Source organism: Vicugna pacos, chromosome 35 (genome assembly GCF_048564905.1).
Source record: "Vicugna pacos chromosome 35, VicPac4, whole genome shotgun sequence".
NCBI lineage: Eukaryota > Metazoa > Chordata > Mammalia > Artiodactyla > Camelidae > Vicugna > Vicugna pacos.
The window spans coordinates 19,236,253-19,259,851 of record NC_133021.1 but is presented as its reverse complement, the minus strand read 5'-3'; the positions used below and the strand labels follow the sequence as shown (position 1 = coordinate 19,259,851).

The following is a 23,599-nucleotide window of genomic DNA, read 5'->3' as shown; positions in this document are numbered from 1 at the left end:
TTTAAGAGAACTCTGGGACAACATGAAGTGCTCTAATATTCCCATTATAGGGGTCGCAGAAAGCAAAGAGAGTGAGAAAGGACCTGAGAAAAATTTTGAAGAGATAATAACAGAAAATTCCCCAGCTTGGGAAAGGAAATAGTCACCCAAGTCCTGGAAGGAAGTGCAGAGAGTAACATACAGAATCAACCCAAAGAGGAACCACACCCAAAGAGGCACATAGTCATCAAATTGACAACCATTAAGGATAAGAAGAAATATTAAAATTAGCAAGAGAAAAGCAACAAATAACATATAAGGGAACTCCCATAAGGTTATCAGCTGATTTTTCAGCAGAAAATCTACAGGCCAGAAGGGAGTGGCATGATATATTTAAAGTGATGCAAAGTGGAAACTTACAACCAAGAATTTTATCCAGCAAAGCTCTTGGTCACACTTGATGGAGAAATCAAAAGCTTCACAGATAAACAAAAGCTAAAAGACTTCAGCACCACCAAACCAGCTTTAAAACAAATATTAAAGGATCTTCTAGAGTCATCAAACATAAGAAAAGAGAACAAAAAGAAGAAAGAGGAAAAAAAAGAGACCTACAAAAGATTGCTTTGGTTGTTCAGAGTCTTTCATGGGTCCTTATAAACTTTGAAATTGTTCTAGTTCTGTGAGAATGTTGCAAGTATTTTGATGGGGGTTGGGTTGGATCTGTGGATTGCTTTGTGTAGTGTGGCCATTTTGATAGTGTTGATTCTTCCAATCCAAGAGCACAAGAAATCTTTCCATTTCTTTGTGTCACTTCGGTTTTCAGAGTATAGGTAACCACCTTGGTTAAGTTTATTTCTAAGTGTTTTGTTATTTTTGATGTAATAGAAATGTCTCTGTCAGTTATAAAATTCTGGGTTTTGAAGTGAAAAAAAAAGTGAATGAAGGGCCGCAAATGGCCCTTCTTTTTTATGGGTGAGTTGTAGTCCATTATATATCTATACACACACACATACTGCATGTTCATTATCTATTCAACTATTGATGTGCACTTAGGATGCTTCCATATCTTGGCAATTGTAAATAATGTTGCTGTTAACGGCAGAGTGTATGTATCTTTTTAAATTAATTCTCATTTTGTGGTTGGCTTTATTCCTTTGATAACTATCTAAGTTTAAAAAGCTAAAGCTCTAACCATTCTTAGAAACAGTGAACAGTACATACATGTAAATTTAAAAATATATGTGCAGTAAAAAAAAATGATCTATCAAGCCATGAAAGACATAGAAGAAACTTAAAAAGACATATTATTAAATGAAAGAAGCCAGTCTGAAAAGGCTACAAACTATATGATTCCAACCAAATGACATTCTGGAAAGGTCACAGCTACAGAAACAATAAAAAGATCATGGTTTCCAGGGCTTTGGGGAGCGGAAGAGAGGGAAGAAAGAATAGATGGAGAACAAGGGATTTTTAGGGCAATGAAATTACTCTGTATGATACTACAGTGGTGGCTATATGTCATTATGCATTTGTCAAAGCCCATAGAATGTACAACATCAAGAGTAAACCCTACTGTAAACTATGGAATTTGGTTGATAATAATGTACCCATGTTGGTTCAATGATTGTACCAAATATGCCACTGATGAGGGATGTTGAGGGTAGGGGAGTATATATGTGTGAGTGGGGAGGGCTATGTGGAAACTGTATTTTCTGCTCAATTCTGCTGTAAACCTTAAACTGCTCTAAAAAGATAAAGTCTATCAGAAAAAAAAAGGTGGAAAGCATTCCCTTTTCCTATGCTCTGATACAGTTTGTGTATGATTTGTATCATCTCTTCCTTAAATGTTTAGAATAAGTCACTAATAAAACTGTATGTCTTGGATTTTTCTTTGTTGGGAGGTTTTAAATGATAGATTCCAATTACGTATATATACTACTACTTACTTTTTCTATTGTTTATTCTATCAGTTTCGGTAAGCTTTGTTTTTCAAGGTACCTGTCTGTGTCATCTTGTTTGTTGACTTTATTTGGTAGACAGTTCTGCTAGCATATTTTTTATTATTTATAAGGTCTAGAGTTACCTTTCCTTTTTATTTTTCATATTGGTTGTGCCTTCTCTTTTTTCTCTCTCCTATTTTTTTTTCCTTGATCTGTTCTTGCCAGAGATGAATACATTTTATTCATCTTTAAAAAAAATTACTACAGTTCTGCTGATAAGTTCTCTCCAAGAATATCTTTATTCCATAACAATTTGAGAATGGCTTTTTAAAACTAAATATAGTGTTTGAGGTTTTCAGGTATTTTCTTTCATCACCAAGAAGATGGCATTTCATTGAATTACAGCTTCCATTGTTCCTGCCTTGAGGTCAGCCGTCAGTCATACTGGTGCTTCTTTGAGGTTTTTCTTTATCACCCTCCAGCTGCCTTTTGGTATTTCCCTTTGGATTTGCTTTTTCATAAGTTTCACTGTGTTGAGCTTATATCTGGTTTCCTTCATATTTACCCTGATTGAGGATCACAATGCCTCTGGAGCCTGATATCATTTTTAAACAGAAACATAGGAACTTGTTTTGCTTTCTTTTAAATTGCTCTGGTTTTCAGGGTGATAAATAATCAAACATTCCCCCCTCCATATATCAATTCAGGAAGAAATTAAGAATGCATATAGTAATTAGAGACATGAGATCAAAATATTAACCTTATTTCTAATAAGTCAAGGGTTGAGAAAAAAGAAAACTAATTTAAGACTATAAGCAACTCTCTAATAACTACCTGAAGGCTAGACATCAGGACAGTTTTTTTCCAAGGGAGAATTTTCACCTGCAGAGCAAACAGCTTTCCTCCAAATTGCTGCCTAACACTTACTGGACCACAATGATGAGGAAAGAGGGAAATGATCCCATAATCAGAAAGGTGGAGCATGTGGCTTACTTCATGGAAAACTGCAGGAGAAACCAATAAACCTCTGTAGACAAATCAAAAAAAAAAAAAAAAAAAAAAAGGAAGGAGCCAAGTGATACAGATTCAGTTTATTCTCCAGTCTCATTGATCAGGTAAATCCAGTCCTTCCTCAGGTGAAGGGACAGAGAATTATTCCTCCCATAATTTTCCCTCCTAAGGAATCAGGTTAAAAATACCCTTACTCCATGGAAATAAGCTGCCTGGGATAAGCACTTGTGAAATAATATGTACACTAATAAGCATTTTTTTCTATATGGTCCTTACCCAAAAGTTAAGTGAATTTTTTAATATATACCTTAGATTCTGTAGAAATTCCTAAAGATGTGATCCAAAATCCTTTAACTTGTGAAAACTTACAAAATCAAATACAAATATATTCAAATTTCAATTGAAAAAGAACTCATGGTGTAGGCCGGGGAGGCCTGGCCGGCCAGGCTGGGAGCTCGAGCCCCACGCACCGCCGCCTCCCCCCACGATGTTCCCCTCCCGGAGGAAAGCGGCGCAGCTGCTCTGGGAGGACGGCAGGTCCAGGTTGATCCCCAGCAGCCTCCCCCGGAAATGCTCCGTCTTCCATCTCTTCGTCGCCTGTCTCTTACTGGGCTTCCTCTCCCTGCTCTGGCTGCAGCTCAGCTGCTCTGGGGACGTGGCCCGGGCGGCCAGGGGACAAGGGCAGGAGAGCCCGGGCCCATCGCGAGCCTGCCCGCCAGAGCCGCCCCGCGAGCAGTGGGAAGAAGATGAGTCCTGGGGCCCCCCACCGCCAGGCAGTGCTGGTGCCCTTCCGAGAACGCTTCGAGGAGCTCCTGGTCTTTGTGCCGCACATGCACCGCTTCCTGAGCAGGAAGAAGAGCCAGCACCACACCTACGTGCTCAACCAGGCGAACCACTTCAGGTTCAGCCGGGCGGCGCCCATCAACGCCGGCTTCCCGGAGAGCGGCAGCAGCACGGACTACATCGCCATGCACCGCGTGGACCTGCTCCCTCTTAGCGAGGAGCTGGACTATGGCTTCCCCGAGGCCGGGCCCTTCCACGTGACCTCCCTGGAGCTCCACCCGCTCTACCACTACAAGACCCACGTCGGTGGCATCCTGCAGCTCCCCAAGCAGCACTGCCAGCTGTGCAACGGGATGTCCAACCACTTCTGGGGCTGGGGCCGCGAGGACGACGAGATCTACCCGCGCATCAAAGGAGCAGGGTTCCAGCTTTTCTGCCCCTTGGGAATCACAACCCAGTACAAGCCATTTCGCCACCTGCATGACCCAGCCTGGAGGAGGAGGGACCAGAAGCGCATCGCGGCTCAGAAACAGGAGCAGTTCAAGGTGGACCGGGAGGGAGGCCTGAGCACCGTGAAGTACGGTGTGGACTCCCGTACGGCCCTGTCTGTGGGTGGGGCCCCCTGCGCTGTTCTCAGCATCATGTTGGACTGTGACAAGGCTGCCACCCCCTGGTGTACATTTGGCTGAGGTGGCTGGACAGTAAGGAGGCCTGTGCCTACAGGCCACACTGTTCCTCAGCCCAGGACAAAGCCTTAGGCTTCAGGCCCAGCTCCAGTAGGACGTGGCATGGCCTTAAGTAGCAGACAGCAAGCCACGTGTTTGCAGCAGCCCCGCCCCCAGGGCAGGCTTGAGCCAGGACAGGACACACACAGGGTACCTGCGACGCTGCTAGCAATAAACAGTGATGGGGAGCAGCTGGGATGTGGCTGCCAACTGGAACTCTCCGACCTGTCTTCCTGCTTGCCCAGCCCTACCCTCCTTCATCTGCTGAGATCTGGAGGCTTTTGTTCCTTCCCCTCAACCACCTCATGCCGAAATACAGTTTAGAAGCCAGACTGCTGACATGGTGGCCAGGGCCATCAGGAGAGTTAAAACTGCAGAGACCATCATGCAAGCCCCACCTGAAGGGAGCAGTGAGACCAGCTCTAGCTGGTGGTCACTGTGCAGGAATGTGGGCCTGGTGTTGTCAGATCTTCTGATTTTTCAGAAGAGACTAGAAATCTGGTTTCTTAAGTGAAATTGGTTAATTTTTAAATGATAGCAACTAATTGAAACTTTAAAAAGAAGTATGGCAGGCCAAAGCAAAAAAACCAAAAAAAACAAAAAGAACTCATGGTTAGGGAGATGGCACAAAGTGACAAACTATGTGATTTAGTCAGAAAAGGGAATCATGCACAGTAAGAATGACTGAACTGAATTATGAAGTATCAAATAAATATTCAGTGTCCCAGTGGTAGAAACTGAGTTGTCACAAAGTGAACTTGGGCAATCCGTAACTCATACCACTTTATTCTTCTTATCGATACAGTGAGAGTAGATTAGTCTGACTTTTTTTTATAGTTCTAACAATTCATGTTCCTGAATTAATTAACCAGAATATGCCCTAGATTTCTATGAACTACATATTCCTTCCATGGATAATGTTATTGGCTGAAATGTTTCCCCAAAATTCATGTGTTGATGCCTAACCCCCTAGTACTTCAGGATGTGACTGTTTCCTGGAGCTAGCATCTTAAAGAGATAATAAAGTTAAAATGAGGCCGTTACAGTGGGCCCTAATCCAATTTGATAGGTATCCCCATAAGAAGTAGAGATCAGAATTTACAGTGAGACACCAGGGGTGTCAATGCACAGAGGGGCAGACAGGGAAAGAAATAGCAGGAGGGCAGCCATATGCAAACCAAAAAGAGAGACCTTGGTGGAACCCAACCACCCTGGTAGCTTGGTCTTGGACTTTGAGCCTCCAGAACTGTGAGAAAATAAATGTCTGTTCTTTAGGCCACTCAGTCTGGGATAGTTTGTTATGACAGCCTCATCAGGCTAATACAGAGGAGGATGCTGATCAAAGACCCATTAAATCAGGCTACCTTGAAACTGGTCTTAGCAGGATGACACAGTGAGGAAAAAAAAATCATTCTCAACTCTGAAGAGCCTAGAAAAGTAAGATAAGTCTTTCCTGAATGTCTCATAAGTAGAAAGGAAAGGAGAAATTACGTTGTAAGGCACACAGAAAAACTTCCCAAAACTCCTTATAATTCAATACTTTTCCTAAAATGCCACATCATGGCAACTGCTTACCGTCTCTCCATTTCCTCCTGTCCTTCCCTTGAAATAGAAAATGAAAAGCTCCTCCAAATGCTGCTTCTTCTAAGATATGTTAATCTTACTGAGTCCCTATGCATTCTCTTATGCATCTAAGTTTAAACTTCTCTAGATCCTTCCAATCCACTATACCTCTCTTGCTATCAGCACGACAAAAACTCATTAGTGAATCTAAGTCATCCTTAAATCCTTTCTCCTTGAAAGCTGGGAAAGGATGGAGAAACTCTAACTTATTTAAGTTAATATATGTAATGTGTCTTTTGTTATTTATAACAAGTCCCTTTCAACCACATTGGAGTTTATATTAATGCAATGATTTTTGGAAGGCACCTAAGGATGGGGGCTGGTTGCCAGGGGAGCCAACCATAAATAGATGGTTGGAACTTTCACTATCACTCTGATTTCTGAGGGAAGGGAGAGGAACTGGAGGTTGAATCAATCACCAGTGGTCAGTGACTTAACTGATTATGCCTGTGTAATGAAGCCTCCGTAAAAGCCCCAAAGGAGAGTGTTGGGAGAGCTTCCGGGTTGTTGAAAACATGGAGGTGCTGGAAGAGTGTGGAGCCTGGAAAGAGCATAGAAACTTCAAGCCCTTCCCCATACTTTCCTTTGTGTATCTTTTTCATCTGGCTTCTCCTGCCTTATATCCCTGTATAATAAACTAGTGATCTAGGAAGTAAAATGTTTATCTGAGTTCTGTGAGCTGCTCTATCAAATTTATCAAATCCAAGGAGAGGGTCATTGGCACCTCCAATTTACTGCCAATCTGAAGCACAGGTGATAGCAGTCTTGTAGGACTAAGCCTTTAACCTGTGAGAGGTGACTCCATCTCTGGCTAGATAATGTCAGAATTGAGTTCAATTGTAGGATACCCAACTGGTGTCTGACAATATTTGGTGGTGGTGAAAAATCTCCATGACATAATTGGGTGCAGAACCTTCTTTATGTCCCATTTAAGAAAACAGCAGTGCTTGAGAAGTGACAATTGCAATGAGCAAAGATTGGGGGATAGCAGCATGAACTGCCAAAACAACAACTGTGTGTTTCTTTGGCTTGGTTTGTTTCCTAATTTGCTTTCTTTTATTCACAATTTACCATTTGTGTGAGTAAGTCAAATAGCTGTTTTGATTTCAAATAGAAAAAACTTAAAATAAGTATTGAATCTTCTAACAACAAAACTAAAGAAATGCTGTTTCATAATTAAATTGTTAAAGGAAAAAACTTGTGTTAAGTTATTGGTTTAAGAGGAAAACCCATGCTTTAATTTAGGAAACAACAGGAAATTCCCTGTAATAAAAACGGTGTTTTGAGGCGCCCACTGAATTCCCATGAGGCAATAGAAACATTCCGTGTTTCATAGTTTTCCAAAGATGAATTCTACAATTCTAGGGCAGGCTCTGTGCTTTCTTAATACTTAGATGGATAAAAGTAATGGGATCAGCAGAAAGCTCCCTTCCAAGTGGAATAAGGAATTATTCTAATATTAACAAGTAATTTTGCTTGTAATAGATTCTCCAAAGGAAACTAAAATGGTTATGAAACGAAAGCCATCAAAACTGAAGGATCCACTCAGGAGAAATCAGCAAGAATTTGAGCAGCTACTGAAACTGTTATCAGCCAATTTCAGCAGGAAATATAGACAATATTTTCCACTTCAGAGAAATACATCTTATCTCAGTAATTATTCGTCAAGATGTGTGAAGCAAATCAATTCTTAAATAGTCTATTTTATAGAGACTAGCACAAGGGGAATTCCTGGAGAACTTAATGATCCTGTGTGTACCATCCTGAATTTCTTCAATTTTGCTTACCCAAGAACCTTGTCAGTTAACAATGGGGGAGGGGCCAGAGTGGGTGTAAAATGAAATCTAAATCTACATTACTTCTGGACCCCTTGAGAATCAGGACATAGTCTTATTCATCCTCAAGGACTCACCCTAGTAGGTCCTCAAGAAGTATTTGTTTAGGAGGCAAGAATATACAATGGAAAAAGGTCTCTTCAGCAAGTGGTGCTGGGAAAACTGGACAGGGGTAAGTCAATAAAGTTAGAACACTCCCTCACTTCATACATGAAAATAAACTCAAAATGGCTTAAAGACTTAAATATAAGAGAAGACACTATAAACATCCTAGAAAAAAACATAGGGAAAACAATTTCTGACACCTAGGGCAGTCTACCCAGACAATAGAAATAAAAGCAAAAATAAACAAATGAGACACAATTAAACTTACAAGCTTTCACACAGCAAAGGAAATTATAAGCAAAACAAAATGACAGCCTATAGAATGGGAGAAAATACTGGCAAATGATGTGACTAACAAGGGCTTAATTTCTGGAATATATAAACAGCTCATACAACTTAATAACAAAAAATAAACAGCACAATCCAAAAATGAGCAGAAAACCTAAACAAGCAATTTTCCAATGAAGACATACAAATGATCTATAGGCACATGAAAATATGCTCAATATCACTATCAGATAAATGCAAATCAAAACTACAATGAGGTATTATCACCTCACACCAGTTAGAAGACCATCATTTAAAAGTCCATAAATTATAAATGCTGGAGAAGGTGTGGAAAAAAGGGAACCCTTCTACACTGTTGGTGGGAATGTAGTTTGGTGCAGCCATTATGGAAAACAGTATGGAGATTCCTCAAAAAACTAAAAACAGATGTACCATATGATCCAGCAACCTCACTCCTGGGCATATATCCAGAGGGATCTCCAATTTGAAAAGATACATGCACCTCAGTATTAATAGCAGCACTATTTACAATAGCCAAGACATGGAAACAGCCTAAATGTCCATTGATAGAGGACTGGATAAAGAAGTTGTGGTATATTTATACAATGGAATACTACTCAGCCATAAAAAATAAATAAATAATGTCATTTGCAGCAAGATGGATGGACCTGGAGATCATCATTCTAAGTGAAGTAAGCCAGAAAGAAAAAGAAAAATACCGTATGACATCATTCATATGTAGAATCTAAAAAAAGACAGAGAAAAGAAAGGAAAAAAAAGACACAAATAAACTTACATACAAAACAGAAACAGACTTACATAGTAAATAAACTTAGGGTTACCCAAGGGGAAAAGGGGATGGGGAGGGATAAATTGTGAGTTCAAGATTTGCAAGTACTAACTACTATGTGTAAAATAGATAAACAAGTTTATTTTGTATAGCACAGGGAACTATATTCAATGTCTTGTAGTATCCTATGGTGAAAAAGACATGAAAATGAATATATGTGTGTATATGCATGACTGAAACATTATGTTGTACATCAGAAATTGACTGACTATATTTCAATTTAAAAAGATTTGTTTAATAAAATTATATTAAATCAAGTTGTATTTACCAAAGCTAAGATTTCATTTAGAAAGTGACAGTAATTAAAAATTACAATTTCCATGTACTTTTTATTTGATGCCATTGGGAAGCTTCTTTTTTATGTCCCTTTATTCCTTTCCTCTACTTGACACCAACATCTTGAGGAAAAGGATCTTGTCTTATTTGTCTTCCTACTCTCAGTCTAACACAGTAAGAGTTCAATAACTATAAATGAATGAACGAATGAATGAGTCAATAAACAGTTTAAATTCCCTTTTATTAAAAATTACAATACTACAGTCCTGGAACACTGAGAAAATAACAGAAACACTGAAAAATAAAACTCAATACAAGGGATAGGGTAACAATAAATTAACAAAATAAACTAAGCTTGCTCATCTTATTTCTGTCCAGTAAAAATTTCAAATTGAAAACAAATATTCTGGGATCAACAGAAATGAAAAGGACCAATAGAATAATACCAATCATCAATGAAATATATACATCAACATATAGTCCAAACTTTACATTTTAGAGGAAAGCATAAACCAGATCAGAAAAAGCAGTTTAAATGCTGAGTACAAAGCAAATGGCCAAGAAAAGCAATGGCAAAAGGGACATATAATCAAAGTGATAATAATCTTGCTCTAGCTGCCACCCTAACCCCAGTACCTGGCATTTTCATCACTGATTCCTAAATTTCCATCAACTTGAAAAAGGTAGTAAAAAATCTTTTTAAAATGTTATTAATGGTTTGGCAATTCATCATGTGAATCTTCTTAATACTCTAATCCCTCTTAGAGAGAGGCATCATTAATCCAGTCTTATAAATGAGCAAATTGAAGTTCAGGCCCACCTGACTAAAAAACCCATGCTTTTTTTTTTTTAAGCTGAGATACAATTTCATGTAACATTGTGTAAGTTTAAGGTGCAAAACTTGTTGATTTGATACATTTGTATATTGCAGAATGATTACCATTTTAGTGTTAGCTAACACCTTTAGCATGTCACATAATTATCATTTACACTCCTCTTCTTGTGGTCTATTATACCTAATTATAACAATCTAATCACAGTATTGCCTACTGCAGGGGTTAGAAAACCTGGGCCACCAGACCAAATATCGCCTTCTACTTCCTTTTTTGTAAATAAAATATCACTGAAACACAGAAATGCTCATTTGTTTATCTATTGTCAATGGCTATTATACAAAGGCAGAGTTGAGTAGTTGTGACAGATTTTATGGCCCACAAAGCCAAAAATATTTACTCTGGCCCTTCACAGAAAATGTTTGACAATCCTTGCCTATTCTAAATGAACAGTAATTTCAAATGTATACAAAAGCATTTTTTATGCAAAGCCACGATGTAAATATAAAGCATGTAATTTACAGTGTTAAATTTCCTTAATTCAGGTACATTATATTCTAAAAGAGGACTCTATCTTAAGGTTGTGTTGGATGTTTTTATGCCATTTATCTGATTTTCCACTACAAATATAAATTGCTCTCAGAAGTCCAAGGCCAGGTCCAAAAACTTTTTATTTTCCTGCAGGACTATAAGACAGTCATCTTCTACCGTTCCCACCGTATTTTCAACCTCTAGGCATATCAGCTTCCCATATATCCCCTACTCACCATCCATCTTTGTACTCTGGACTTTTGGACCTGCTGTTTCCCACAGCAAAATCTTATTCATGCATCAAGCTTTAGACCCAGCATGACTTTCTGCACTCTGAACAGCATGGGTCTAACCACCTACAGGGTACTAGCAGTACTTTGGCATGTAGGTCTACTAGAGCACATGTATTGTATCATGGCTTTTACCAATTTGATGTTAAAAAACTCAGCACCAACTAGTCATTTTCTTTTCTTTTCTTGCTACAACTATGCAACAGCTTCATCTAATCCGATTATCCATACAGCAACAAAAGTGATCTTTTCAAAACATCAATCAGACCCCTTTTCAGATAAACCATGAAACGACTCCCCTCTTACTAAAGCAGAACTCAAATTCTGTTACTTTAAATTTCCGCACCCAGCAGAGTCTGCCCTTATCTTCTTTCCAATATTGACTTCTAATTCTCTCTCTGATCCACTTCTCTCCAGTCGCACTGGCCTTCCTGACTTCATTTCCTATACCAAGCTCATTCTTACTTTAGGCTTTTTGCATTAACTGTTGATTTCACCTAGAATGTTCTCCCCTTTGCTAGATACATGGCTGGCCCTATCTTGTCCTTCAGACACTGTAAATGCTACCTGCTCCTCTGACCTTTCATGAACATTCACCCTAGAGTAAATTTCCAGGCACTTCCTATCACACTGTCTGATGTTAATTCACTGCAGAGCCTTCTGCACTGACATTCTTGGTTCTTTTTTTTTTTTTTAATTATAATCTATCTCTTCTCCTCAAGTGCTGTGAGTACCAGGACTTTGTTGAAATTCCTAGTGTCAGGAGGAGTGTCGGGCACATAGTAGGTGTTCAGTGAATATTTGCTGAATAAATAAAAGATCCTGCTCTGCTTTCCATGCTACAAAACTGACATAACACACAGATATAGCAGTTCTTCGTTTTTAGGTAGCTTAAGCTCTAATAGAAAAGATAAGACAAATACATACTTGTAAAATAACTAGGCAACCCATAGTTAAGTTAAAAGTGTTTAATTTGCAGATTCATGTTAAAAAGCACAGACAGACATTATAGTATGGGTAGGATTTGCCCAGGTGGACAGAAGAGCATCTCCTGTAGGTGTGATTAGGCAGGAAGAGATGCGTGGAGAGTAGAATGAGCAGGGCAGCCATGTGGAGGTGCACTGCCTGCCCTGCCATTACTGAGACACCATCTCCCTGGAGGAGGAGCAAATCTTACAAGGAAGAAGAGCAAATCCCATGGGAGACTTGGTGCCTCCTGGGACTGCTAACCCAGCAGGCAACCCTATATTCCTACAATAAGGAATTACCTACAGCATTTACTGTCATACACATCTCAGAGTAGAATCAGCCCTCTCTTCATCCACCTCTGATGAGAGGGTCAGCAATTTTCAAATGATCTGTGAAAGTAGGAAATGATATTTGCCACTTGAGGGACGGTGGGTTGTACTAGAGACTTTGCATCTGGGAAATGAAACATGAACAGGCCTCTTCATATTTATTACACTTACATTTCTAAAAGTTATTACAAACCTGTTGATTAGATTGTTGCTGGCTTCAGGGGTTCTGTAGTGAGGCGAGGGCTTAGTAAAATAATTATTTGAGGGAAGTAGAGGGCTCATGATGTACAGTGCAATCCTCAGGCTATTTTTGAGTGCTTATTTTAGATAACTTTGTTACTAGAAAAAGGTGTCTGAAATTTAAGGCAAGTGAATAAGGCAATAATAGAAACTTTGCGAATGTAAGAAACCATTTAACCACACTGCCTTTTAGTCTTCCTTTCTGAGTCTCCATCAGCTCACTACTGTGCCCATCTTACCTGCAGTGACTCATTCCTCCCTAATGTGCTAAACATCCTAAAGTTCATCAACAATGTTCAACAAATGTTTTCTTCTTAACTTTTGGATTTGGACTGGTCTATCTAGCGATATCCTTTATAAACTTTTGAATTGATTGAAACCGGTGTCTAAAAATCAGTGGGGTAGCAGTTGTGTTTCAACAACCTCTTTGCTATTATTGACTATTTTTCCCTAGGTCAGTTCCCTCTGTAAGATCTAGTCACATGTAAAAACCCAATTTAGACTTAAAGCAATTGACTGGCGAAGTAAATATGCATTTGGGATGGGGGGGTGTTACGATTCAAAAAGGAAGTTATCTTCCACTTTCTTACCATGTTTTTTTCATGTTTCAACTTTAGTCATTTAAGTCCATGTGTTTATATGACAACTATTTCTGAATACCTGCCTTGTGTCAGAAATGTGCTAGGTGATGAGGATATCATGATAAACTGACAGCAGGTCATTGCTCCCTTTTGAGATTATACTGTTGTGGAAGGTGGGGAAGATAAACAATTAAATGAAAAGGATGCTGAGAAAGAGAATAATGAGAGGTGGGCTGTGACATTACTTCACTTTATGAGAAAGTGACATTGATGCTTAGCCTCCAAGGTGAAGAATCAGAGGGAAAATATTCTGACAGAAGCAAGCAGTAGGGGGAATATGAGTTGCTTTAATACGGCCAAGTAGCTGGGGGTTAAATATCTAGGTTATGGTCCCAAGTCTACAGTTGATATTTTTTCAGTATCTTTTTCTTTGTAATTTTTAATTATATTCCAAGGATAAATACAACTCCGATTGTAATAATTGAATGCCCATTTCTGAGGCTCTTTTTTTTCCATCCAGGTCATGCTAGTGGAAGTTGGAAGTCTAATTCATAAACTGTACTATGTATTCAACAGTCTGGGAGGTTACATGGCTGAAGAATATGTAATCTCCACCCCAAGAGAAGCATGGAAATCAAATTTTAAACTCAGAAGGTATGCTTAGAAAAGAGTAGATGTTGTCTCCAACTTAGGAGCTATAACACAAATTACATAATAATAATACTGATTAGCAATTTGAATTTTATGATCATTCCCGGGCTTGGGAAGATGTGTGCTTGGGGAGATGATGCAGGCTTGGGGAAACAATGCGGGCTTGGGGAGATGTGGGCTTAGAAACAATAATTAGTACATATACATAAACTAAAAAACAATGTGCAGTATACTGTATATATGTATTTACATGCAAAAAAAAAAAAAGAGCCAACTACTTGATTTAGGCAGTTTACTTAACTTTGCTATATCTCGTTCTCCCTAAGTGTGAAAGAATGCTAATAAATGAAAGCACCTACTATATGGGATTACTGTCAGGATTAATGAGTTGATTAAGGTAAGGTGCTTAGAATGGCACGAGGCATTTGGTACATACTCAATCAACAGTAACTATTCTTATTATCCATTCTCAAAACAATTGGGGAACTTACTCTGAAGTCCATTCCCAGACTCTGGGGCTAAACTGCCTGAGTTCAAATGCTGTGAATTAACCTCTCTGAACATCAATTTCAAAAAGGGGCCATGGTGAAAACTCATGTAAAAAAAGTTACTTTACCATCATCATTGCTGTCATTACTCTTAGTTCATACATCCAAATTCCTTATCTGCCCAACCCTCAGGTTGTTTCTGTCCCACCGACTCCCATCTCAGCACTGCAGTGTTACTTCACAGCTAAGGCCCTGGGAAGCCCAGTTCCTCGTCTTGGCATCCAGGACTCCTGCCCCAGGCTCTGGTGATCATTAGCTCTGATTTGAAGCTAAGGAGACTCTCATATAGCTACTGGAATGAAGGAGGAGTCCCCATTTTTGCTACTATAACGCCATCAAGCAGGTAGGTTTCCAGCATCACCTGAGAACATGTTACTGTCAAACACTGAGATTTAATTCTGCAGCATCAGTCCAAAATACGTTTACAGAGCATGATTTTCTAAGTTCACTGTATCTATCAAACTCACCTCCCTACCCACCAAAATGCCTTCATTACCTTGTAACTGCAGGGGACAGTAAGAAGTGTTGTATTTAGTGAATATTGACAGTTTGAATTGGCTTATTAGCTGGATAAAGGGCAAGCAAGAATCTAAGGATGGGGAGACAGCTTCTTTTAGTTTCAGATTATTCTACTCATATTTCACTGGCTTCCAAGTACTTCCCACTTTTATGATACAGAAACAACTGTACTTGTCTAAACAAGAATTATGGTACTGATAGAAGACTCACAAATCTGTGCCTTCACATTTTGAGAAACAAGCAGGATGGCTTCCCGTAAGATCAGTATTTTTAAAGTTAATTGTAATTGTTGTTCTTTCCCCTCACAGTTGTGTACAACACTGATACTTGTTGTAGGTGAGAAGCTCCTAAAGGACACTACTTAATATTTAGCTTTCATGTTAAATTATGCTTTATAAAAACGCATTTAGGAGCTAAAAAGGAAGAAGGGGCAGATTTTTTTAAAAAAATGCCTTTCTGAGCAAGTCACAATGCTGCTTTGGCAATCAACAGCAAGTCAGGGGTCTACTGCCACCCATAAATGACTTTAGAAATAGTGTTCAGTACTGTAACTCTAAAGCTTGCCTATGCCCCAGAGGCACTTGGAGTTTTAATTTTTGGTTGACAGCTTCTTGATAATCAAGCTTTTGCAATAAAACCTCACAGATACGTTAAGGAGATACTACTGAACCATAGGATTTGCAACAGCTATGTTGCCTAATTAAGCAAGCCATCACTGTAAAAAGTAACATGCTTCATTGTTGACACATTGATAATTCAGAACTCCTCCATTCTCCATGAAATACCTTTTTGGATAATTAACTGATGACTCTATACAATAGGTTAAAAAAAACCACTTTGGTTGACACTACTGAAATAAAATAACTGTTTAAATTTTCAGGCTTCATGGAGTGTCAAATATACAGTTCAGTCAAGTAAAAGCTCACAATTACATCGTCAACTCTCTGCCAGAAATCGTAATTATATTTGTTTTAACAAGAAAATTTATTCAGAGGAATAACAAACTACAAGTGAGAATGAGCTCAATATGCAGTGAAGTGAAAAAAAAAAGGATATAAACCATTTGATAAAGTTTAAAAATTGGAGTAGATACATCAAAATGTTAGTAACTTTGTATTAAACCATCTATCAAAAGGGTCAGTAAAAAAATGTGTGAATATGTTCATACACATATAGAGAGAGAAGAAATTAGTATGTCAAATGTTGACAATTGTTGAATCTAGGTAAAGGGTGTATGATTGATCACCGTACTATTCTCAAACCTTTCAAATATCTGAAAATTTTCCAATTAAAATAAGTAATTGCATAAAGCAAAAAATATTTATAGTGAATATTCATGGAGGTAAAGTTAGCAATTTTAATTCCTCCCTTTTTAAACACTTATAATTTTTCTATAATAAATACGTATTGTTCAGTTAATTAGACTTAAAAAAGATTTTTTTAAAGGCAAAGTGTTCTCTTTAGTAGCCATTAACAATTAGATTTGATTTTCTCGTTAACAACTTGATGCGATTCTCCAATTCAATTTTTTCAAGCCTGATTCTGTTGCAGACAAAGCAACACTTATCTGAGAAATGGAGTGAAACGGCTTTGAGGCGGTCACTCTTTTCTTGCATTACCTTATTTTCCTGCCCAGATGTAGAGCACAGTAAATGAGGATAAATGGTCTCTGTAAGCACTCTTCCATCAGCAGGGTATATGCTTTTTGAAAGCCCACTGCGTAGAGAAAAACAAAAAGCAAAGTTTAGAACTTTGGAGTTTTTTATTTGTTTTTTTCCTTTCCCACTTTCAAAAGCCGGATGGTACCATTCAAGTTTCTAAACTCTAGTCGGAAATTGTTGGGTTAATAATTACAGGTGACTTTTTGAAAACCCAGCACCAGCTGTACAAGTTATACATGGTTAATCTCATTCCTTCATCCCCTGCTGTTTTATACAAAGGCCGAAGCCTACCAAGCCTAGAATGAATCTTCCAGTGCCAAAGTTTTGTTCTGGTTTTTGATCATGGCAGCGTGCAGGGGTTTTTCCATAATAAACCTCCCAAAGTTCACTTGCTACCTGAATGTTTTGTATTCTGCTCCCATCTGAGCCCACCTGTTCAGCAGCTGATAGATATAACTGTGACCATCTTCTGTCCAGATGATGATCCTGTGAGCAGCAAGCACCTCTCCACCAGCAAACAACTGCCTGCTCCCACTAACTTCAGTCCAAAGAGGGGAAAAATCACAATAGTCGTAAACATAAAATATGGAATTAATGATGCAGGTTAACAAAAGCTTCCAATCTAGTTTTCCAAGGAAATGAAACAAAGTATGGTTATCAAGGCTGTTTAGATGACAGTGTTGATGCAACAACACAGTAAGTATTAGTAACAGGCCACACTGCACTCATGTACCAAGATAACACTTTACCAGTGCTTATTTTTCTCACATTTAACCTAGGGTAGGTATCAGTGGATAAACTTTATCTGATATATCATTCCAGAATGTGCCCATTAAGCACAGAGGCCAAAAATTCCAAATTTTCTGTATAATTTTATTAATTCCATATGTATAGTCAAACTTAAACATTTGAAAATTGATCACACCCAAAAAAGTTTATGCACTAGAAATCTTGTTAGATCATGTACTGTACATTTTTGTTCAAAGCTATGTTATCAGCCTCTAAGTAAGGCAATATATGTTAATTAACTGAGCCAAGTATATGAAACTTTAAAGGAAAAAAGAATGCTATCAAGTGATAGTAACTTAGCTTTTCTTTCTTCTTGGAGAAGTTAGTAGATACATTTACAAGAAAGGAATGCATATTCCCTAAAAATAAATATAGTGATAAAGCAGGAAAAGAAAAAAGATCTAAAAATAAGACCAATGTATGTAGGTGAAAAATATTAGTTTTCTTTTAAATTCTAAAGTGCATGTATCAACTTTTTAAAATAATCTGAGATAAATGCTCATTATTATTATGGTTTGTTATTAATAAAATTAGTATATACTTTATATATACAATATCCTGGCATACAAAACTGCTAAATGCAGTGAGAGGAAAACTGATAGAAGTCAGTCAGGAAAGACAAATCATTCCTTGCTGTGGTATTAATATCATATAGAGTTTGTATCACAGTTAAAATATATTCTGGTAATTACTGCACTAAAGGTAAAAATCAAATTACATGTGTATATCCCTAGTATTTATGATGTTATTTTAGAGTACCTTCCAACATTTAGACAATACCACCAGTAGAAGTCTCTCTGTATATGTGCAAAATCGTATTGTCTGGCAGTTCAGAAATTTGGATTCCTTCTCATAAACATCTTTCTTTTCCTTCAAAAGGAATAACAACATTTTATTAGTAATAGTTCTGTGTAATTTATATGAAATTGTATGAGAAGACTGCTCCCCTGTAAACCTGAAGTAGATCACACCATTATTATTTTAAAAAGTATCCCATTTTCCTTTTTTTTTTATTTTAGTAATTAAATCCCTTTTTATTGGAACTTCATAATCTTTTCCAATTGAAAAGGATTTCCTTTGTCACCCAGCAAGGTCCTGGAACTTCTTTTCTTGGCTGATGCTTGGCTGGATCTATGCCCTCCAAAATAGTCTTCATGTCCTCCTGCCTGTCTAAATCAGCCCCTGCTTGAAGCAAAACATCTGCAACATCTGTATGTCCATTTTCACAGGCGTAGGTTAAGGCTGTGTCTCCTGTTGCTGTTGTAGCATGAACATTAGCACCAGGAGCCAGTAAATATTTAACCAACTCCAGGTGTCCCTCCTGAGAAGCCTCCATCAGAGGTGTGGAGCAGCCAAGCTCAATATCAGCTCCCGTCTTAATCAGGAAATCTGCAACTTCAGAAAATCCTCCACGGCAAGCCAAGGTCAGAGCAGTTTCTTGGGTTTCTTCTTTCTGGGCATTAATATTTTCTCCTTGTGCTAAGAGTAGTGCCACCATCTCTTCATGTCCTTCTCGAGCAGCTTCCATCAAGGGAGTGTATACTTCATCATTAACTTCTTCAAGATTTGCTCCCCTTTCAATAAGTAAAGCTACCAATTCAACGTGTCCTCCACAGGCAGCTAGTGTCAATGGAGACTCAAATGAATCTGCAGGCATATTCACTTGAGCACCACTATCCAAAAGCAAACATGCTACTTCTACATGTCCATCCATGCAAGCCTCCATTAAGGCAGTATGCATCTCATCTGTTTTCTGCTCTTGATCTGCACCAGCATCAAGCAGAAAGTGAACCATATCCAAATGGCCTTTGTAGCATGCAAGTGTAAGAGCACTTTCTTTGAATTCGTTAGAATGAGTGTTGATGCATACCCTATGATCTAGAAGAACTCTTGCAACTTCCACATGACTTGCACTGGCTGCTTCCATTAAGGAAGTACGTCCATTTTCATTATGATCTTCTGTATTTCCTCCTTCATTAAGCAGCACTTTCACAGTATCAACAAATCCTCCAGCACAGGCTTAAGTCAGTGCAGTATTTCCTGTTGCAGACTGAGAGTTGACATCTGCATCACGAAGAAGTAATAACTTCATAATATCTAAATAACTTCCACTGGATGCTGCCATTAGGGGTGTTATATCTCCTTTATTCCCCCTATCTTCAACATTAGCATGCATAGCAAGCAAAACTTGGGCTAATTCATAATACCCAGCTGAACAAGCCAAACACAGAAGGCTTTCTCCTTCTTCTGTATGTTCATTTACACTTCTGCCTTCATCTAGCAGTTTACGCACAGCATTCACAACCCCATCTGAACAAGCTTCTGCCAGACTGCGAGTGTCCACTTGTCCTGCATTGTGGCTGTTTTCTACCCTCATCCGTGTCAGTGCAGCAGCAGCTTCATCCAGTGCACACCTTACTGAGGATGTCAGTCTTCGGAGTACTTCAGGATCTGCAAAGGCTTTACCCTCAGCAGTTGACAATTTGCCAATTCCTGCTGCTTCTAGCAATGCTTCTAGCCCTGCCTGTGTCTCTGGATCCACAGTGCTAAGTCTGCTCCTTCCGCAGTACTTGGTAAGAATATCTCTGAGGTGGTTTTAAGCACTGGGTTATCCAGATCTTCTTGGTCCAAAATAAATGATTCAACCTCGGACACCTCGTCCTCGTCGCTACCAGAGGCACCGCCTCCACCCCCGGTCCTCAGAACGGCAGCCGCCAACTTGAAATCCAGCGCCGCGTCCCCTCCGCCTGCACCGCTCCCGCCGCCACCGAGCCCTGGAGCGCGCCCGGCCTCCCCAAAGAGTCTCACGGTGCGGATCCCCAGCCCGACCCCTCCCGGCGGAGGCGGCTCCGAGGCCCCGGGCTGGGGCGGATCGCGGAGCCACCGAGTCCAGGTCCTCCTCAAAGGAGGTGCCGCCGCCTCTGCTGTCGGTCAGCATGGTTCGCACGCGGAGCCAGAGACGCTGCCGATCCCGGGAACAAGAGGAGCAGCAGGAGGAAGAAGCGTCCCATTTCCCTTTTGAGTTTTCTGAACTAAGAAGTTACTTTGTAAAAGAAACTGTGAAGAGGAAACTCATTCTAATTCAAGGATTTGTTATACACAAGCATCTAACAAACATCCTGTCGGGGAATATGCTGCAGAATACCGAAAATGTAGATATGAAGGAGTTACTGCTTTTCAGACGTGGCAGAAAGATAAGACAAAAAAGTAAAAGAGTTTTTTAAAATTCCTGTAGTATCTTATTTGTTAAAATAGAAAAACAAAATGCTTTGTAAAAACAAAAGAGTGGACAGCACAGAACACCTAGAATACTATGTTCTCAAGTTGCTAATAATGCTGTGTGTATTTCTTGGGCTCAGTATTGCTAACACAATTCCCACGCTTTCCCAACCAAGAAATTCTGAAAGACAGCCCAGAGCATGGGGCAGTCAAAACAGTTCTGTCACTAGCACAATCCCTATGACTATTTTTTTGCCCATCACCTTGACTTGTAGCCTGATGCCAGGGAGCAGATGAATATACTGGGCCCCAAGTGTATGTTACCCCCAGTTATTCATTGTAATCTGCCCACAATAGCCACAGCTCACACATACCCAGAAGGAAGGGGGTCTTCTGTTGTAACGGACAGAGAAATATACTCCTATGATGGATTTTTTTATATTAAACTGTAATTAGTGTTTGTTGGGGGGGCATATGCTTGTAAATAAAAAATTTGTGTATACACAGAGAGAAGTCTGGAAAGATACCATCCAGTTGTTACCAATGCCCACCCCTTGGAAGAGAGGAAAAATACATGGAGGAAAAATGTTTACACTTTTCTACATCATTTGGAATTTTTAAAATGAGAAGGTAACACCCTTATAATTTAAAAATGTTCAATACATATGCTTGAAATTGGAGAATAAAGAGTAGTTTCACAAGCCAACCTGAATGCTGTTGATGGATAAAGATAAATCCCATACTTTGAGCTCCCCAGCTACTGACCACCAAGAGAGAATCTTCTGTAAAAACAACAAAGGTCACATATGAGCTAACCATCATTATAACTGATTGCTCTAAGGATTATTTCATAGTCATCTAAGGGTTATGCAGAGCTATGTAGGTAGAAAATATCCAGTTCTTTTTTAAATAAAAAATGAACATCTTAGATCACATTTTGAATCTGTTCTAAAATTTCAAAGTAACTCCCATGTAGAAGGAGACGACCACTAAAAGCAGAACCACACTGCAAGCCACCATGCTGGTAATATTAATTGCACCTTCCTATCTCACAAATAAGTAAGGAGCCCGCCTTCCCTCCTTAGAGAAACTGAAAAGTCACTCATCACAGAAACTGAATTCTCTTCATGACTACATCCAGAAGATACAGCAGGACAAAGCCAAGAGTCCTGCTAATTCACAACAAACACTTGCTTGTCACTCTTAAAATGTATCAAGCAGAACTGGGTCATGGAAACGCAGTCTCCTTTTCCCACTTCATCTTGAACTCTTGCCGACTTCCCAATATTCTGAACCACTGGAATGGGTGTTCCCAGTTTTTCTTGATCTGGCTTAGAGAGCTATCTCCACCAACAGATAAACATAAAGAAGCATTCTGAATTCTTGCCCAATAATTTAACAAATAGCTCAAAAGTGATATTCTTATCTGCTATCTCTAGTGTTAGATAATAGCTAACTATTATCTTGAATTATCATGGAGTGAACAATGCACATGCAGTTGATCCAATCAGGAGACTGAGACGATGTGAAAGTGTGAATAATAACCAGACTTTTGGCATCAATTGTTAAGAACGTCTTGATATTCTCCACAACATAGAAGCCAGCCTTCTTCTGTCATACGGAATGAGCAGTGGTGATACTATGCAAGTGGAATTCAAAGTAAAAATTTCGTTATCACTAGCAGTTAACATAATTTTGCCTGTGGTGAAGACTTCTCTGGATTTTAGTTTTTTGTTTTGTTTTTTCTTTTTTTTTTTACATTTTTTTATTGAGTAATAGTCATTCTACAATGCTGCGTCAAATTCCAGTGTAGAGCACAATTCCTCAGTCATGCATGAACATGTATATATTCATTGTCACTTTTTTTTCACTACCACAAGATCTTGTATATATTTTCCTGTGCTATACAGTATAATCTTGTTTATCTATTCGACATTTTAAAATCCCAGTCTGTCCCTTCCCACCCCCTGCCCCCTTGGTAACCACAAGTTTGTATTCTATGTCTGTGAGTCTGTTTCTGTTTTGTATTTATATTTTGTTTGTTTTAGTCTTATCTATTCAATTAAGGTATTAGGCTGCATAGCAACTAAAATTTATTTTAGTTCAATTATTTCACAATTCTAAAGTGTTAATTTTGTACTTTATCTCACTTGTATGTCATCATTTTTCTGGAGAAGGGGGATTTTTAGGAAAGAGATAATCTTATTGCAAATAATGAAAAGCTCACAATTATATTAATTCTGGAATGCTATATACAACTAAACAACCACAAAAATCGAGTTCCTTATCCTAGCAATACTGCTACATGTTAAGAAAAAAGAAAAATGTCCAAAGAGTGTTTGAGGAATTCTTGTGCCAAATAAATTTGAGAATGACTTTTATTAAAGATTGAATAATATAATCTACTCTTGACAAGCTCTCTCACTATTCAGGTTTTGATCCCAGAAGGAAGTTCATGAATGTTTCAATGCAAGTCATCAGTGCTAAAAGCAGTATGTACAATATAAAAAACAGTGTCAGTACCATGGGAATCATGCCACTACTTTACTTATGTTTGGAGTTCATCTACCAAAAGCCAAAATCTCTTTTATGGCTATGTCTCTTGCTCTATGTTCATAAATAAGAAGTTTAGAAATTAAGAACTTATCCACCCCAAAAAGCTTAAAATTGGGAAGAAATTTTTTTTCTTTATTAAACAGTACGTCAATAAAACAAAATCATTTGTGTGTATGTCACTGTGTGTGTGCTTTGCGAGTGTAACCAAGGAAATATAAGGAAATTGTCTTTCAAATTTGTCTGTGTTAGAAAAATACAGACAATAAAAGAAAGAATAAGATTAAAAAAAGTGGTTGGATAGTTACTTTGGGAAAAGAAAAAAATCTCAAAATAACAGATGATAAGTGACACTCTTTAAGTGACATTTCTTTAAATGTGTCCTTAGCAAATGCACTAAAGGAGTTGTAGAATCCAGAGATGTTCTGAAGGAAGTCAAAGTACTTACACAGATTGCACTGTGCCTGTAAG

General features: G+C 38.6%; 1 long non-coding RNA gene and 2 pseudogenes across 1 annotated transcript; 1 reads left to right on the top strand and 2 right to left on the bottom strand.

The window, feature by feature from the left end:
• The first annotated feature begins 3,362 nt into the window (after positions 1-3,362).
• LOC102536649 (beta-1,4-galactosyltransferase 7 pseudogene) lies at positions 3,363-4,537 on the top strand (annotated as a pseudogene).
• A 5,100-nt stretch (positions 4,538-9,637) lies between these two features.
• LOC140691534 (uncharacterized) lies at positions 9,638-17,270 on the bottom strand. Its single transcript, XR_012067244.1, has 3 exons — positions 17,000-17,270; positions 16,526-16,622; positions 9,638-12,427 (listed from the first exon to the last, which is right to left on the bottom strand). It is a non-coding gene; the product is annotated as an uncharacterized lncRNA (long non-coding RNA).
• A 1,131-nt stretch (positions 17,271-18,401) lies between these two features.
• Positions 18,402-20,312, bottom strand: LOC102536883 (ankyrin repeat and KH domain-containing protein 1 pseudogene; annotated as a pseudogene).
• Positions 20,313-23,599: the final 3,287 nt, after the last annotated feature.